Source organism: Sitophilus oryzae, unplaced genomic scaffold, assembly GCF_002938485.1.
Source record: "Sitophilus oryzae breed Bouriz unplaced genomic scaffold, Soryzae_2.0 scaffold_562_pilon_pilon, whole genome shotgun sequence".
Lineage (NCBI taxonomy): Eukaryota > Metazoa > Arthropoda > Insecta > Coleoptera > Curculionidae > Sitophilus > Sitophilus oryzae.
This window is the reverse complement of record NW_022147154.1, coordinates 3,730,786-3,738,677: the sequence shown is the minus strand read 5'-3', so window position 1 is coordinate 3,738,677 and position 7,892 is coordinate 3,730,786. Positions and strand designations below refer to the sequence as shown.

General features: G+C 32.2%; 1 protein-coding gene across 1 annotated transcript in view; it reads left to right on the top strand.

The window, feature by feature from the left end:
- LOC115887309 (beta-hexosaminidase subunit beta-like) overlaps positions 1-7,892 on the top strand; it is a 274,263-nt gene that overhangs the window by 28,584 nt on the left and 237,787 nt on the right. The gene's annotated exons all lie outside the window — the stretch shown is intronic.

Genomic DNA, 7,892 nt, shown 5'->3' with positions numbered 1-7,892 from the left:
AATGACATTTAGTATTAAGAATATGCAGTAATTTACGAAATGCTGTAATGACGTCGCCAATCTCTTTCATTTGGTTGGCAAGTGATTGTGATTTATTCAAAAGATTGTAAGAGTTCGACAATATATGTTTTGAACTTTGACTAAACATTCTATACTACAACAGACGCATTCTATACTACTCAAAAACTAATAATAAATGGACTACTCAAAAACAGATGACCAGCGAGTGCTGAGTAAGCTGTGGTTTTATAAACAGTTCAATGGGGTTGAGAACTCCTGTGACAACATAACAAGCGAATATCTAAGTATTGTAATAGCAAAACATTTTTTGGTTCACGTCATCAATCATATCGACATTGATATTAAAGTGTATAAACCTGACTAAATGAAATTTTGGCAAAAATGTTTAAATTTGTTGTATAATTTAAGATACCGAGCAGATCTTCATTTTACTTTATAGAGTAAATGATAGTAACAGATATTTTATTTAGATTAAAGCTGCAAAAATTAGTTTAAACCGAATTTTATTATCGCTATGTTGGTCACATTGCGCCGTGTTCACCAATGTTGTCCTTTATTATTTGACAATTATCCTAATGTCAGTCATTATTTTGTATAATATCGTGTTGTGGTTGAATCTTTGTGAGCAATTCTCGTTTTTTTGCCTATTTTCGTTGTCTTTTTAAAAATTGCACTTTTATGAACAAACAGTTCTTTTAAGAACTAAATTTTCTAGTTTTTGTATTGCATTTCTTGAAATTGTCTGTTGAAAATATGCCGAAACATTTATACAATCGAAGTAAAGAGCTTGTAGCTTCCCTGATAAACAATTTGAACGAGAACGTGACAGTAAAGGTCGTTATTACAATTGACTGCAGTCACACACACACACACACAGAGAAGTAAAGTTTGATTGATAAGCAAAGTTAGTTTTTATTAAATTCTGTGATTATTAGTTTGTGCATTAATAGCACCCTCTTACTTGTTATTACCACTTATGGCGTTGTAAGATGTACATCAATAAATAAATAACCCACAATAACTCTTATAATAATCTTCATAATGGACTAGTTTTTACCAGTATGTTATAAGTAAAATAAGCTATAAAACAAATTTAAAAATAAAACGTAAAACTCTCTAAGAAATGATATAATATTATATTGTTTGTCAATTTTAAATTAAGATTCATCTCATAAATCCATCACAATCTGGCAGCACTGTTGCCATCGCTTGTCACTCAAAGTTGATCACGTGCATCGGAAATTGTTTTGCTTGCTTATTTTTGATTACCATAGGATGATACCACATACTATACGCAGAATGATATCATATACCATGTAAATGATAAATGATAGAAAGTCGACAGGCTTGGTGTGAATAGGCTGTGAACACGTGTTCAGGGGAATAATCGTAATAGTATACGAACTTTTGGATAGCTGGTGAGTAGTGAATAAGTTCTGAGATTAAACACATAGCACCTTTTTAAAGTAAAAAGTCCTAGTTTTTTATTAACTCACCGGCAAAAAAAACCGGCCACCAAAAACTAGTCCCATTTTCAAAGTTGGATTTCTCGCGAACCACTCATTAGATTTTGATGATTTTTTTTAAATTGTAAATTAATTCCTTCTTAACGGATGCTACGTCAGAAATTTTCATTCTGAATTTATTTTGAGCAGATATACAGGGCACAACAATAAGACGAAATTTTTTTGCCCGAACTTTGTAACACCCTGTACGGTGCGGCAGCTGTAGTAGCTATTGCTAGATCAAATCAGCCTCATTTTTTGTGAGCATTTTGTTTTTTTAATCACGACATTATCTCTGTTTGTATTGGAGATACGCTGCTCTAAAACGAACGTCTCGAAAAAATGCTTCGCAGACAGAAAGTTTTATGTGTAAATAATCAAGGAGACATCATTGTCGAATTAAGAAATGCCATTATCTGTGACGGATGTTGATCGTATTGTGGCTTTAATCGAGGATGGCCAAAGTCGACGTTATGTGTCCGCTACCCTGGGTATACCACGAACAACAGTCCAGGATGCCTGGAATCGGTATATGGAAACAGGAAATTTCACCAGCGAGTGGGTTCCGGATCAAAACGGAATACAAATGCAATTGATGGCCGCTTTATTGCCCTGAATACTTTACGAAATCGTAGAGTTGCAGAGTTTCAGAATCAACATCTGCGTAGAACTCAAGTCAGTGCGAGAACAATCCGACGAAGACTAAAAGAAAACAGCTTGTCTGCAAGGAGGCCTGCCACAGGACACCAGCCACTTCCAAGACATCGTCGAGCACGTACTCAGTTTGCGCGTTTACATGTGAATTGGGATATTGAGCAATGGACTAAAGTCCTTTTCACGGATGAACAGCGGTTTTGTCTGCGAAGCATTTTTCCGAGACGTTCGTTTTAAAGCAGCGTATCTCCAATACAAATAGAGATAATGTCGTGATTAAAAAAACAAAATGCTCACAAATAATGAGGCTACAATGTGATTTGATTTAGCAATAGCTACTACAGCTGCTGCACACTACAGGGTGTTACAAAGTTCGGACAAAAAACTTCGTCTTATTGTTGTGCCGTGTATATGCTCAAAATAAATTCTGAATAAACATTTCTAACGTAGCATCTGTTAAGAAGGAATTAATTTACAATTTAAAAGAAAATCATCAAAATCTAATGAGTGGTTCGCGAGAAATCCAACTTTGAAAGTGAGACTAGTTTTTAGTGGCCGTTTTTTTTTGCCGGTGAGTGTATCATCTGCTGAAATTACTTATCCATTTTGATAAAAAATGTACCGCAAAATAAAACACTAAATCACCACAATACACCAATACACTTTTACTTTTGTACTAGACACGCGTTTCGCTAACCATGTTAGCATCATCAGCAGATGATTAAAACTCATGTGCATATTTCAGTTTTCCCAACTGTAATAAAAAAGAGTACCATCGGTAGTACCCTCTACCCCAATGGAAAATATCCTTTCAGGACTATTACGGATTTTTATACTAACACTATTCGCTCTGGCATTAAAATATGTATAAAAGTAGGTACCAAATATGAAGAAAAACGGGTTACCAATGTTGTTATAAATAAATAAAGTATATAATTTTTATTTGCCATTTTAGTTGCTGTAACTTCCTCCGGAAGTATTTTAGGACATATGTTCATAGAAACTTTTTATTTTATTTTTATCTGTAGAATCATCCACAAAAGTTAGATACACTATATTTTGCCACCTTGTACAGGGTGTGTCATTTAAAAAACTTGTTTTTTTTTAACAAAATCAAATTTAAATTGCATAATATCTCAATCTTCCCTAAAACTTTTTCTACAACATTTCTTCATAATTTTCCGACTCTTTTTAATTTCTAGAAGTAAATACATTATCATTAGATCTGTCTCTATCTACTCATTCTCATTCTATATCTATCAGATTTATTTAATATATTGTAAGATTGTAATCGATATTTGTAATGCATCGATGTATATTGAACATCCTTAGCATAAACTGACTCCTCTCTTGAGAGCGATTATATGGACAAGATACATAAATATAAAGTGTTTTTGAACAACAGTCAAGTATAATTTTCTTTAGGTTTTTATCGATTTTTTCGGTCGATTATCAAAGATAGTTCGTAGACGAGTTTGAAGCACGTCTGTGTCTTTTCTTTATATAGTTAGTCGTATTATTAGTAAAGCGCAGAGATGAACAGCTAAAATTAAAGCGTTATGCACAAAAATAAAATATGTCATGTTATTCTTAGACCAGTATTAGTTATTTTGGTCACTATTAAATTATTATAGCGAAACAATAAAACAAAATTTAATAAATTACTTCGGCATGCGTTTTATCTATACAAGAACCCTCTTTTTATATCTTAAATGAGTACGATATATAGGGTTTATCAGCTCATTCGACACGGAGTATTTGTAGCCACACGATTAGATTTTTAGAGTGGTTTTTTGTTAGTGGTTGAGGACTACTAACGCTACAATTTAAAATTATTTTCAAACGGTACAGAGTATCACAAATAAATAAAAAATATTAAACTTGTATTTTTTAAATGGAACACCCTGTATATTATTACATTTAATTTTTTTTTCTACGATTAAAATACAGGTCAGTTTAATCCTTGTTTATTAAAAATTCACATACAAGGATTTAATTAAGGTTTACCGCACTTTAATCTGACCGTTTTTGAAATATTTACGATTTTGTGAAAATACAGTTACAGTTTTAATGCTTCATTCCTCCAGACGTATTAAGTTTTTAAAACCAAGTATTGTTCTGTTTAAAACCAAGTTTTTCTATTTACTAAACTTCGTATTGCAATAATGAAAATAATACTACCTTATAGAGTGTCTAAAAGTTTATTTTAAATAATTGCTAGGTTTAAACGTCAATAACTTGTTTAATTTAAATAGACTAATAAAAATATTCAATGGGTAGGTAATAAATGAGGTCTAAATTATAAGAAAATGTATTTTCTACGAAAACTTGAAGGGATAGGTTATAATAACATTTGAATTGTGCATTTGATTCATGTAAAACATATATGGCGTTCCATTTAAATTAAACAAGTTATTGCCGTTTAAAGCTGGCAATTATTTGATATAAAAGTTTAGACACTCTGTACAAGGTAGTATTATTTTTATTATTGCAATACAAAACTTACTAAATAGAAAAACTTTAATAAAATATTTGGTTTTAAAAACTTAAAGACGTCTAGAGAACTAAAGCATTAAAATTGTTACTGCATTTTCACAAAATCGTAAAGATTTCAAAAACGGTAAGATTAAAGTGCTGTAAATCTTAATCAAATTTACTTTTATTTAAATCGCAGAAACTAAGAAATGTAATAATATACAGGATGTTCCATTTAAAAAAATATAACTTTGATACTTAGCTTCGACAGGCAAAACAACAATACTAGATCGACAGGCAAAACAACAACAAACCTGATGTAGTGAGCATTGGTCGTTTTGAGGTTGTAAGTCAATATATATATCTTGAGTCACTTATAAACAATACGGGATCGTTAGAAGGCGAAATAAGAAGGAGATGTGAAATGACAAGAGTGGCAGTGCGAAAACTCTCAAAGATATGGCGAGACAAAAACATATCTAAACACTTAAAAAAAAGGCTTGTTCACTTTTTCTATATTAATGTATGATGAGACAGTCAGAAATGAAAAAAATTGACGCAACTGAGATGTACTGTTGGCGACGAATGCTCAGAATTCCATGGACTGCCCGGCGAACCAATGAATCCATAATCCAAGAACTGAACATCACAGAACGCCTCTCAACTTCTATACAGTCACGTATACTTAAATATTTCGGTCACGTTATGAGGAGGGATACTGACTGTATGGAAAAGCTCATTATACAGGACAGGGTTCCGGGAAGAAGACCAAGAGGCCGCTCGCCCTCCCGATGGATAGACCAGCTATCAAATATGCCACTGCACACTGCATTGGCACAAGACAGGGAATTATGGAGACAAACCTCACACATCACCTGACCACTACATTCCTCTTGTAGGAATAAAGATAGAGAGAGAGAGAGAGAGATTCCCGCTTCAGCACATAGGCTAGTTGTGCTTAGCTTTAGCTTTAGTAGTTCTCCAAAGATTCCATTACTTACAATCTCTAAGAATCCAATCATTTGCCTACAATACTCCGTGTCGAATAAGGTGAATGACCTTGTATTATGAAATAAAACAATAATCAACATTTGTAAATTTATTAAAGAAAAAAGTTAAAAAATAGAATTTCATACACACTTCATCCAATATCAGTAACCATTTGTCAATAAATCTTGATAAATAACTCTAATAATATATTAATAACAAAAATAGAAAACAAAAACCACTGATCTACATAGAAAATAAATAATATAACAACCGTTATAACAAAGAACGTAAAAAAATAAAAATAAAGACACTAATTCCTACAGGACATATTTAGTCTATAGAAACTTTTATATTGCACTAAATAGATGTTTCTTTTTGTTAAATATTGAAGTAAAACTAAAAAAAATCACTGAATTGTAAAATTAAATAGTTTAAGAAATAAATTTAATAAATGTCCTGTATTTTCAAACATTTATTAAAGACCAAATCATTCTTGGTCGAACCCACACAGAACATTTAAAATATCTGAAGAATCTAAATAATTCTACTACAATGAGCATTCAAAATTATACAGTGTGGTCCGAACTGTATTCCGGAAACTTCGACAGCATATTCTGCAAATAAAAATAAGTAAAAAAGTTCGTATAAATGTATGTCCTAAAATACTTTATTTCGGAGATACAGGGTGTAGAAGTTTCATTTTTATTTCAATTGTTTCCAAATAATTTCTGAAGGAACGTCAATATTTGAATGAAAATTGGTGTCTGGGAGTTTTTTGGCATGAAAAATTTGATTTTGATGTCAATATGACTCCTACTTGTAGATGGCGCCACCTGCATATTTTTTAACTGGTTTGAAGAGTAATAACTTTTCGTCCGTACCTGTATAAAACTACTGAGTAATAAAATATAAATTTGCGACGTTTTTTGCGTAAAAAAAATCTCTTAGTAAAAATCGCTACGAGTAATGGTTCTCGAGATATTTGGAATCGAAATTATCAATACCTGTCATCATTGACATAAATTAAACATGTTGACTAAATAGTTATTATATTGAAATCATAAATTTGAAATGTTTTTGTGCCAAAAGTTCAACAGAAACTGTTTTATCATCATTATGATTAATTCAAAAAAATAAAAATTTCCCGAATTTATTATTTCAGTCAGATAACTATCTACTCAAGGTGTTTATGTTTTGTCAATAATGACATGTATTGACTATTTCCATTCTAAATCTCTTGAGAAGGGTTGCTCGTAACGATTTTTACCAATAGATATTTTTTACGTAAAATGTCACCAAAAAGGTATATTTTTTCACTCATCAGTTTGATACAGGTACGGATGAAAAAAGTTATTAGGTACTCTTCAAACCAGTTAAAATACATGTAGATGGCGCCCCCTACTATTAGGAGTCATATTGACATCAAAATCAAATTTCTCATATCAAAAAACTTCCAGACACCATCGAAATAAAAATTAAATTTCTAGACCTTGTATCTCCGAAACTAAGCATTTTAGGACATGCATTTATACAAACAGTTTTGCTTATTTTTATCTGCGGAATATGCCGCCGAAGTTTCCGGAATACAATTCGGACCACCCTTTATAAAACACAGTCCTATTTGATCAAAAAGAAACAGCTATATTGCAACAAACAAGAAATAAATAAATATTAAAGAAAGGTAAAACTACACTGCATCACTTATTATCTGATTAATAGAGGTGTCACTTAAAATCAAATCAAGTAAACATTTTAGTTTTGATACACCTGACTTTCTGACACTATTTAGTAACCTGTTAATCAGGTACATCGAAGTGAGCACAAAAAACATCTACAAAATAAAATTATAGGAAGCCCTGTCACAGCCTATTCATTAGACAGCCTGTCGAGTTATCTAGGTAAATACCTAAATATTCGCTTATCATTCGATATGTAGTAAGTCCAATTCTGAGCTCCAATGACGCTTCGTTTACAAAAATTATTAAGACTGGTGCTCTGGCTATTCATGGCACTTTCAACAAAACACTCCGAACGAACCAAACGCGCCGCGCGCGCTGTAACAAGTTTGTATAGTCAGTACGTTGCGCCGAACCGAACCGAACGCGCCAAACATTTTCCGAAGCTTGTCGGTAAACGGGATTTGCTCAAAAGAATTTATTCGTTGGCCGGTGTTCAGGGCATACGGCAGTTTTGAACGTTCGTTGTGTTTGTGGTGTTTTTAAACTATACCTAGGTATGGAGTGGAAC